The 12261-nt window shown below is 36.2% G+C and overlaps 1 long non-coding RNA gene across 1 annotated transcript; it reads left to right on the top strand.

Moving 5' to 3' along the window:
- The first annotated feature begins 11637 nt into the window (after positions 1–11637).
- LOC132129695 (uncharacterized) lies at positions 11638–12261 on the top strand. The gene is made up of 2 exons (XR_009428564.1): positions 11638–11756; positions 11862–12261. It is a non-coding gene; the product is annotated as an uncharacterized LOC132129695 (long non-coding RNA).

Below are 12261 nucleotides of genomic sequence, written 5' to 3' on the forward strand. Positions count from 1 at the left end.
ATGCATAGATATTTTAATGTGAGAGGACAACAGGGGATGGACTTTCTCACTGAATAAAGCATTATTATGGATTATGGTATTTTAACGATTTAAAGTTAAAACACCTTTGTGGTGGTCACCTTTTGTGACCATGCATCTTTTCCCTTTACATGACATTAAATGGACTGGATTACTTGTGGATTACTGTCATGTTTTAATCAGATCTTTGACAGCAGCAAGTGATCTAATGATGAATTTCTTAATTCTTTAATTCAATGAAGAAACAAACTCGTCTTGGATGGCCTGAGGTTGAGAAAAAATTCTGCAGTTTTTCATGTTTGTGTGAACTATTCCTTTAAAGATCATTTTTGTGTTAACCAAAGTGTGCACTCCTCTTGTTCAAACATGCCTGTATTTTTAAATATAACAAGCTAGACAAAGTTTATTTACTATGCAGCTCAGAAAAGCATGTTGTAGTGACTTGATTGTTGATAAAAGAACAGATTTTCCATTATACCCTGCCAAAAGAAGGAAACAGCCAAATACAAGAAAAGAAACAAGATGAATGACTCGGTCGATTTTTTTACGTCCAACAGCTAACAGTCCCAAACAATAGCATTTATCAAAGAGTGTGTGTGAATGTGTGTTTGGAAAGCATACTGCCATGATCGATTCTCATTTTGTTTACCGCAATTCCAAATACGTCATCTCAATGTTTTTCACAACTCCATGGAAATTTATTCTTAGGTTCTTTCAGATGTGTTGTTCTTCTTCCTTTTCTCTCAAACATCTTCTTTGTTGTTAACTTCAGTAAATACAGAAATTAAGATGCACACACACACACACACACACACACACACACACACACACACACACACACACACACACATATATATATATATATATTAGCATGTAAATTTTCCATTCCATTCAAATTATTTATGTTTAAATGTATCTGCCAATTAAAACAATTTAATTGCCTTCTAGCCTTCCAGTAGATCTCAATACAAGTGAAAATAAAGTAAACCAACCTGTTTAAATATACAATAATTGCTTGTATTGTGGTGTAATGGAAATGAAACTATATTCAATAAATGTAAAATATATCTATTCACCTGGGCATGCTTGCGGTTGACTAGAAATGACTTTTATGTGCTTTGAAATCTTGCTAACTTTGTAATTCTCTGCTTGATAAAGCAAGCAGGATGCCGCACGATGAAGCTCATGGAAAATATTCTGATATGCAGTAGTGTGGAAAATGCTTCTTTGCATCATTTGCAATGTAAATAATCCAGGATACCACAAATACCTTGGTAAACAAGAGCACATCTGACAGACTGATGGTGATACAGTATGCCACCTGGGCACACAAGAGACCCATCTATGAAATCCCATCGTTTAAGTGTCATTTAACCTTGTCATCAACTGTCATTTAGAACGTCACATGGAAAATCATAACACTTACAGTTGCACAGATAAATACTGTTTTTTTTTTTCTACAAGACCTGTGGTTTCGCAGAAGCCACTTTCAAGCCTCATCTTTAGTCAATAGGCCTTTTTGTTTTTCTTGTCTACTAAGAAGAAGGTACAAAAAATTTCCCTTTTCAAATTGTATTATTATTTATAATAATTATTAATTATTATTTATTATTATTGGCTATTATTTGCTAAAATTGGCTATTATTTATTCCAAATGTAGTTATTGTTACATTCTTTTGTCATTTGTATTAGTTTTTTATCTTTCTATTAAAAAAAAGAAAAGAAAATCGGTTTTAGTTTTATTTCAGTTAGTATTTTTACCATTTCAACTTATTTAATTTATTAAGGCAACATTAAAAAATTTGAAAAACCTTACAATAAGGATTAATTTGTTAATATTAGTTAATTACATTAGTTAACAATTAATTAACAATGATCAATACCTCTACAGCATTTATTAACCTTACAGTAGCTAATGTCAATCTCAACATTTACTGATACAATTTTACGATAAAAAGTTATGTTTAAAAATTTTTTAATTAACTAACAAAAGCTAATAAGTGCTATTCAGACACGTATAGTTCTCATGTTAGTTCATGTTAGTTAATGCATTGTAAAATGTTTATTTTACGATTTTAATCAAATATTTATAATATTTAACTTTTATAAAACATGTATATCTTATAACTAAGCTTATGATTAAGACATTTTTTTTCCTTCATTTTACATGTTTTTTTTTTTTTTAAAGTTTTGGTATAGGTTTATGACAACAACACTGTTCTGTTTACTACGGTGAAAACTGAGTATGTACAACATAACAATAAATCTAAGGGTTCATTGATGGACTTAATGGTATTTTTGAGCCAAATGCACATTTCCTTTTGTGCACACATGACTGGATTTTATATGAGTTTGCACCTTCAAGAAGCATGCTTTAGTATCTTGGTTACTGATAAACAACAGATTTTCCATGATGCTTTGCCAACAGAAAAGAAAATCCAGGAAATAAAGGATTATGTTTCAGTCTATTTTTGTGTCCAGGTCTGTAAAAGTATTGCAACAGCTTGACTAAATTAAGCCCGTGTTATGTAAAAAATGTACACATAACAGACTCCCAATGCTTATGACGATTTTGCATTACTTTTCTTTGCACTTAGGGATAATAATTGAAACCTGAACACTAGTTGTGTGTGCAGGTAATCTCTTTCAGCTGTTATTATTATCAGCATAGACCCTCACAGTAACCGCAGCACATCTCAACCTTCCCACATTCACTTCAATACAGTTATTAAACAGACACAGACTGTATTTTGCAAGCTTATGTTCATTAATTAGTATGTGGAGGATAAAATGACGAAAGATACTATACATTTATACTATACATCTATACATTTCAAGGACTTCCTCTGCCATTATGATAAATACTGATAAATAATGAGCAAAAATCAGTTGATTTTTGGAAAATTCTGTAAAAAGTAATATTAATGTATGGGTGATCCAAAATATGGGTAAATATTTATATACATCAATAAAGACCCATGTAAGACATTCATATTTTATACTGTTTTATTATTAATATTCTTAAAGAATGCTATTTAATATGTGTGAGCTAGGTTCTAGACAAGATTTCTAGACATGACTTTTTCAGTCAAATGTTTGAAAACATAGACAGTTAAACTCCTTCACAATTTAGTTGTAGATTTATACTGCGGTTATTGGAACATGTGGTTTTAAAAACTAACTATGCTTTGCCTGGCATAAAAACTCTTGGCTGAAAGGCTGCATGGCTATTTTCTTAAAATAACATTAATTGGAGCAAAGAAACATGTGGTTAAGGACACTAATGTTGCCATGCACTTTTTAAGAGAACTAATCAACCTTTTTTTTTAGCTCTTTTATAAGCTGTTAGAATCGACTGAGAAGGAACAGTGGAAATTTATCATAACAGATACCAGCTCCTTTCTTCTGTTAAATGAAGATCACAGAATTCTTTGAAAAACGTTTGAAATGCCTTTTTATGCATGTATTTTATTGTTTTAACCAGACTGTCAATCTATGAAAATCTAAAATGGCATTGCATATTTTTATATTACTTATTTATTATGCATGTAAGACTGTAATCAACTAATAAACTAAACTAAACATAAACCAGTTAAATAATTATGTGAATTACTATTTATAATTACTGTCTCCTTTAGATTAAGCAGACTGTGAGATGGAAATTCTTGGCAGATTAGTTGAGATTGTGAGACAAACTTTGAAAAAGTGTTTGAATAAACAAGGTAAATATCACTTCAATAATATCTTAATTGTTCATGATTTCCATTCAAGCTGTCAAATATGCAAAATTGTTGCTTGTAAAAAGTGTCAGGACTATGAAATTAATCCAAGCAAGACAAAGGAGGCAGTCATTTCATTCTAAAAAATTTATATAATTTGCATCACTGTCAAACACAATACATCTATACTGTGTGTAAAACACAATACCTTTAATGAGATTCGATAGAGATATTCAGGTGGTTCTCAAATTCTCAAATAGTAGGAGAACTATCATTGCAAAAGCTTTGTCTTTTTTGTTGTTATGTTGTTGTTTTAAATGTGTTTAATGACAGATATGTGAGCAAGCTTCAACTCATTCACCATCCCAGTGTGGAGCGCTCAGAGCCTGCCAAGGCAGTTGCGAAACCACCTTGCACCACAAACTCTCTGACAGGAATTTCCCATTGCACCATTATCAGCATCAGACAAGCTGAGTGATCCCAATTACCTCTTGCCCAAATGCTAAGAGCAACTTTTTTTCTTTTTTTTTCAGAGAGGAGAGTGAACGTTTATGAATGGTTCCATTGTGAATGTGTAGTTTCCTTGTTCGCTGAGCACTGTATAAACAATCACAGCATATGGCTATAGCCTATAGGTTTTAATTAATAATAGATCCTCATCCTCAATAAGGAGACAGGTGAAGATAACAGCACAGACGTGCAGGGATTGACTCCAGAGATAAAATGAGGCACTGTTGGATGCTTAACAGGCTTCCTCTCCACAAATCTATGCCTTCATTGTTGCACTGTAAAAAGCAAAAATGTTCCTTCATAAGATAATAACAGCAGCTTTTTCAAATCTATTGAGAAGCTTTCAAAGCTAGGCCTTTCAAAAACTTTCTCACTTTGTAATATATATCAAAGTTCTGACTTTAGTTCTGACTTAGCGTTTTTCACACTAATCGAGAAATTTTAAACAAACTATTTTACAGACTTTTCATTAAGATCCTAAAGAATCATATCAACTTGTGGAAAATGGCCATCCGATGACCCCTTTAATATGTACTGTGTATAGACTATTCAAATTTTCTTTTTCATAAAACTCGTATGAAACAGCAAAAATTTGAGAAAGTAAGAAATAGGCAAACCATTGTTTAGGTCACACTAAAACGTAAATCAAGGAAATTATAACATTATAACTGACCTGATACCTTATAGTTAAGATATATTGTATCCCATGTGACAACTAACCTCAGCATTTTCTATACTACGCTATGTATGTATGTGAGACCATGTGGCCAAACCCAGAAGTGAGACACAGAAAGTGTTTCTCTAAGAGACCTGGACATTATACAAGACCATAGCAGTGGACGTTTGGATTGAGCCATAGTTCTCTACTATTGCTCCAAATTTCCTATTTGTTAGCATTTCCAAACAAGGCCACCTGTTGAGAGCAGTGCAGACAGAGAGACTCTCTCCCTGGGCGACGCTGAGTCCCTGTATATTATGTTTTGTGCATGCTTTAGATTTTTTCATGGCAACCCGAGTTACTCTAAACAGCTCTACGCAGCCGCAGCCCCACTGATACCAGTCGCCACCAAACACAACGGTCGCTATGGCAGTGACTCGATCCTGTCTTGTTTCGGTCTATGGGATAGAAGATTGGATGCCATCAAAGAAAAATGCCCAAAACTGTCTATGGCTTTTTATCATAGGAGCACATGGTGCAATTTATCTAAAAGCACTCTTTTTGTTTATTATTTTTTGTCCGCCTATCTCTAAGTCCCCACATGGCAAAATAGCTTTTTTCTTTTCTTTTATAATTATTAACTTGTATTAGTGGTGTGGATTATAAATGAGCCTGACAAGTCTCTCCAAGCTTACGTTACAATGTGCAGCACTGTAAAGCTTTGGAATGAGCAAAGTACACAGACAGTGAGCAACGATTGATTTTCCTATAAATTGTGAGCAGGAACTATTGCTCAGACAAGGAGGCTCCGGAAAGACACTGAAATCCCTGCCAGGAATGAGAACGACGTTCCTGTCTCTGTCTATTCCTCTGTCTCATTCTTCTTATTCTAACACCAGTAACATATTTTTAATTTACGTGAATTATGAATTTCCCAAGATGCCATCAATAGCATCTCTAACGCACACTATTGAGACTAAAAGCTAAACATTATATCATTAAATATTTTTTATTAAAATAAAAATCTCTTATGCAAACATTAATGTCACACTAATAACACATGTGATTTATTAGACTAAATAGATTTAAAGGTAAATTCAAGGGAAACTCACCATGTGCTCATATGAACAGCCAATTCTTACTCTCAACTGACCTTGGAAGTACCTTTCTATAACTTTTATAATGATAATAATAATAAATTCTAATAGTAATAATAAAAATGTGATGATTTTTTAATTTTGATAGTTGCCCAATGCTGCTTTGCTATGACCAGAGATTCACTTTAATGACATTTGATTAATCCCGTTAAAAAATATAGAAATAGAGAAATTATGGATGTTTCAAATAATTTTGGATGAAGTATTATTTAACATCATTATGGTGCCAATTTTTTTAATTTGTAAAAGATTATTTATAGCAATATGTACATATTAAAAATGAAAACATGCTATTTGCATATTATTAAACTTATTATTAAATTATAAAACATATTATTTGTTTTAGAGCACAGTGTGATTTTACATGAGCAAATACAAATCATCTTATATTTATATAGTTATAATAGTTATGCAATCACAATTTCAGCTGGCATTCATCTCCATTTTCATAATCCCTCTGACTCTAAAACTGCAAAATAACACCTTGAGGAAAGACTCATGAAGTTACATTATGAATCACATTGCAACATCATTAGGTTAATTACCCCACAAACGCAGAGCGGCTGGGCATGTTCACTTCAGAATGGCGACCGCGAGACATTCCCCCGACTCTGACATGCATCTGTGAATGACACGCTGCTCACGTTAATGCCCTCCTGTCCGCAAAAACCGAGGGGGAAGGGGGTATCTTGGTACTTTAGAGTTGGACAGGTTGCCCCTCTGAGACTGTGTGAGGCCCGGACTGGAGCCATTGGTTTAGATTGGTATCGTGTTATGGTTCCCCAGACTCGGAGACCCGTAAGAGCCTGAAGAATGCAGATCTCCCCGAATCAGTGTCACAATTAGAGAGAATTGCACATACAGATTTGAGTCAGACATCCAGACGCAATGTGCGTGTTGGAACGTGGCCCTTCTCATGCTGTCCCATCTAGCCTTAGTCTTCTACAGTATTTAATATATGCAGTTATGTTGTTTAACAACTCCATTTAGGCCACAGTATAAACTGTGAGAGATGTTTTACTTATAACATCCAGTGATACATTGATAATGTGGAATAGTCTGGCTTCCCACAGACCTCCAGTGTCCAGGAGCAGCCGTCAGTCATTCTCTCTGCTCAGCGCCACTGTGCTGGGCCGTTATGAAAAACATGTCAAGCATCTGTGATGAGGAGACGGGGATAGAACTAATAGCACTAATCAGAGTATATCTGTCTCTATTATCTCAGCTCTGAGTGATAGGACAAGTGGAGGGGCTGTGGACAGACTGATGGGACAATGCAATGTTGAACTCGTCTGGATGATGGAGTAAACAAAATCGACGAAACCAGCATTCCACTCAAAAATGATCACATTGTCAAAATAAGACCTGTACTGCTTAACCAGCTTTGTCAATCTAACACTCCAGTTTAGATTTATTGGTGTAATCTTATGTATTTAGGTTCACTTGATTCAGTGATGTTTTATACAGTTTAGTCAAGTTTCCTTAACTTCTGGGTAAAACATTTTTGACAAAATTGTTTTTGAAAGAATTCTCTTATGCTTACCGAGGCTACATTTATTTGAGCAAAAATACAGGAAAAACAGTAATATTTAAAGTTGCCTTAAAGCCGAAGCTCGACACCTGACGGCTAAGTAGCACATCAGTTCTGTGTTTTTTCTCATGCACTGGTGAGGTTGCAAGTGGGCATTCTCACTACTGGTCCGCACATACAAACAAAAATGAATGAATGAATGAAACAGAGCCTCCTTTTTTTCCATTGCGCATGTTTATCTACAGCTGAGAGGACAACTAGCACATGAGCTCTGCCGTCTTTGTCACCTGTAGTGTGAACGGGGCTTTTAGGTGCCACTCCTGTCAGATCATCCATCCATTGAGTGAGTGTGAATGAGTCGGCCAGTCTGGTTCCTTCTGTTAAAGTTAACATTTTAAAATTACAATCATGAGTAAGCGACAAAACATATTAAAATAAAATCGAATTATCTCCAGTAATTGTTAAAAAAACAAGCAAACAAAACCTGCTACCTAGCGTTAGTGAAGCAGTCAGGGGAATCTTTCAGCCTCCACCTAAGCTTCATCTTTCTGAAAAGGGGTCTATTCCTGTGATGGCAAAACTGAACGTTTTCAGTGTCACACGATCCTTCAGAAATCATTCTAATTATGCTGTTTTGCTGCTCAAGAATCATTTGTTATTATTACACTGAAACATGTTGTTTTTCAGTATGTCATTGAATCATTCAAATTCAAAATTTGAATAGTTTGTTTCCATTTTAAAACACTGATCAATTGTTTAGAAGTGTTCCCAAAGGCAATGTTAAATGCTATTTGTGTATGTGTGTAAAATAAAGGTATCATAAGTTATATTATATTGTATATTATTATTCCATATCAATTTCCCTGTCTCTTTTATCATCATGATATCATCATTAGTTTCTGAAGCACTATTTTTTAAAGATATTTTATGCTTTCAAATGACACTGACTTTTACAGTGATGAACTATAGACATTAACTCAGCTTTTCCTTTGAAACAGTTGATTTCCAGGTTACTCCAGACAGAAGTAGGAGTAACACAGGAGTGAGATGGAGACAGCCAGAAGGAGAAAATCTGAAATCTGAAATGTTGCCTTGTCTGGTTCATAAAGTTCAGTCAACAATCCAAATGGATTTCTCATTTTCCCATTGGTGATTGTATGTGGTGTGGTTTGACACGGTTTTGTGCAGACCCCATACACACATACTCCCTTCGGCCTCTCAGCCAGCCACCACGCCATCACTCAATTCATTCCTTGTTACAGAGCTCATAAAAGTCAAAAATATCAGAGCCATTACAGCAATACCTCCTTTTATGCTTGTTTTAAGAAAGTGATCTTCTGTTGGGTGACGATGGGGTGTCTGCTGGGTCATTTGGACGGAGAGTCACTCAGCTTCCCTCTGTCGATGCCTCTTAGCCCCTGCTGCGAGGAGGCCTGTTGCTTTGTCTTGTATGATAGATAAAGGGATGAAAATAAAAAATGTTTGACCACAAAACTGTCAAACTAATATTTTTGCAAACTTTTTACCATTTGTACCAGCTTTGCAGTTCATAATGCGGCTGTTCTCTCCACATGGTTGCAATAATCAGAGCGTTTCCTCACAATCCAGTGAAAGGCCTTGAATTAAGTGTCTGTAATAATTCTTTATCAACATCGAATTAATTCTGATGTATTAATATTAGGGATATGGGGAAAAGGACCATCAACCTGCACATACAATATACTGTAGCTATCACATGTTCTTTAATGGTTTTTTTTACATGTATGTTTATTTTTCTGGAGCAAGTTGTTGTACAAAGTGCCTGTCAAATCTTTAAACATAAATTACATTTTGAGGTATTAATTTTAGGGATACAGATTCTTTTTTTTTAGTAGGAAAAGGCCATCGAGCCACACAAAAATTTGACGTAAGACTCAAAAGTAAAGTTGCTAGTAAAGTTGACAAACTGCGAGTAACACATTGAATGAAACATTACATTTTGAATTAGAAAAATTAATTGTATTTTCTTGCAAAACGTACTCCAGTAATTTTTTCTTTTATTTACAACTTTGAAAACTTTTTATTTTATTAAGCAAAAAATGTTTTTTTTTTTTTTTATCTTTTTCCCAACTGCATTTATGCTTCTAACAGAAAAAAAATGCAGATACTCTATCTGATAATAATACCACTTGGAGAAAAAAAGAAAAGAGATTTGAGGACATTATTTTCCCACTGTGGGACAGGTTTACTATCTCATGCGGGCAGTGTAATATGGAAAGATGAGGACCCAAAAGCGATTATGCAAGTGAAGCTCCTTTAATAGAGAGTAGCGATGCAACAAAACTAGTCTTCAGAACAAATAACAAAAAGCAGCCGATGAGCCGGTACCCAAACAGTGAACAAAGTCTTTCACGTAAAACAGCAAACAGAAAGTCCTTGTCGGTAAACGGATCCGCACACGGACAGCGTGCTGGGATAGGCGTTCGCTGACCTCCTCTCTCCCTTACGAGATAACGTCAGATGGCAGGAATGGTGATTGCTCAGAATACTCGTCAGCACCAGCAGGACTGAACAGAGAGCAGAGCAACAGGTCAATTCAGAGCACCGTTTGATCTGACCTGAGACTGGAGAACAAGAGGCAGGATAGGACCCGACAGGACAGGAACGGGATGATAGTGTAGCTTCTGCATCAATAGCAAACGAAATTGGCTCTGGGAGCGAAAACAACCCCTTTTCTTTAGTGAGTGCTACTGGCCTAGGCCTGATATTCATCAGCAGGGATAACCTCTGACCTCAGGAATCATGTGATGCTGAGTGCTGGGCACCCTGCTGTAGCCAGACAGTCTGACTGTGTGGCAGCATCTTTTCCTCACTTACATTACATCTTTTCCCTCTCTATCTCCACTCCACGCCTGCTTCCTCCCCCCTCCTGTGGTTAGGCTCAACAATATCACTATGTGTTTGCTTAGTAAATATTCTTTCACACCACACTCTCTTAAAAGACTTCAGCACCCATACAGTGTTGGGGTGGACTTGGATAATACTATTTTTCGTTATGTGAAAGCTAAGCTAAAAGCTTCTATTTTAGCCCTGTTCTTTAACTCTCATGGGCCAGTCTTCCGAATTTAAGGCAGCCAACTCCAAAGCATTTAATCAATATCATGTAAGCAAGATTTCTGTACTTCTGAATAATCAGAAGTTTAATACAGATTAAGTTAATATTGGTAACTTACATTTTGGGTACTGCTACTGGCTACTTTGTCTATTTTTGCTCCACCAAAGAAAACAGATCGAAACAAAACCGCGGAAGAGCATGTCAGTGCTACGAATCGATTGAATCAATGGTTCAATAACTCACTCATAAAGACTGTATGAACTGTGTTTTGACTCACTCATAAAGTCACTCACCACCACCTATTGGCTTAGCTTGCTTAGCAAACTATTGACTAGCTTGTAACATTATAAATTTTTATACTGCCAAATTTCTTGAACACATCAACCTCTTTGATCATATTCTGAATTAGTAAACAAATAAAATGCAGTTCAAGATAAATACTTAGTTTCCCTCCCGATTCTTTTCCTTGTTTGTCAAGAGAAAGACTCGTCACCATAGACTGACAAGAATCTTTTTTAGAGTTGCAATTCTCTATAAGATGTCCATCAACTGTGCTTTACTGCACTGTAGGAAAGTTCATCATACCTCCTTTTGAAAATACTAGTAATCTCTAAATCCTGACAAGATTAAATTTTTTGTGCCACTTTTGTTGCACCAGATCCATCGTTATCTCCATTCTGAATAACAACTGCGTTTGCGATACTGTTAATTGTATTATGTAGCACACTCTGAACAAACTCTGATGCATTCCACATATATTAGTCATATTACAGTACTAGCGCTGAGAGCTGGTCTGTTTGGAGTAGAGCGTGAAACAACATGTTTGACTGTCGAGCCCTGTTGTGGATAGGAGTCTGGTGTAATTAGTGCTTGGTGATATAATAGTATACAGTCACACCCCCAGCTCCTCACAAAGCCTTTCAGAGCGAGAACAAGCGGAGCACTGGCAATATGACATTGAAGTCTCAGCTTGGCCAGAGAGCCTGGACACCCCATGACAGCTCGCCATTAACCAACGGCCCAAATGAACCCACAAGTGGCTCCCAGCTGTAGTGGGGCCTATAAAGAGGTGCTGTGCTTAACTTGCTTCAGCCCACTTGCTTGTCTGAGAACATGTGTGAGGTACGAGGGAACAGGTTTGTCTTTGATGAGAGAGTTTGTTTTTGGTTCTCAGTGAGGAGAGAGGTGGCGTAGTCTGGTCGCTGACGTAGCCTGTGGGACAGCTGAGGCCGTGTGGGGGGTACAGATCGCCAGGCAGCTGTGAGCTCCAGTGCTGGGACGACTGTCTGTGGATTTAGCTCTCTGTGGACATGTCTAGATACTGTGTCTTTATTTCCAATGGCCAACCCGCTGGACAAGAGGCCTGTACTGTGTGTGCTCACCGAAATGAATGCTGCTCTGTTAGAACTTTTCCAAAGCCGTGCCAACTGTCCTCTGCCTGTCTGATGTCTGTAAAGCTGACCTAAAACACGTAGTTTAATGTACCAATTAGGGGCGTGATGACATTTCGAAAATGGATTTGGTAAAAGAGATGCTACAGTTTTCTAAGTATATAAACGTCATTGCATAATTCA

This window comes from Carassius carassius, chromosome 46, assembly GCF_963082965.1.
Source record: "Carassius carassius chromosome 46, fCarCar2.1, whole genome shotgun sequence".
Taxonomy (NCBI): domain Eukaryota; kingdom Metazoa; phylum Chordata; class Actinopteri; order Cypriniformes; family Cyprinidae; genus Carassius; species Carassius carassius.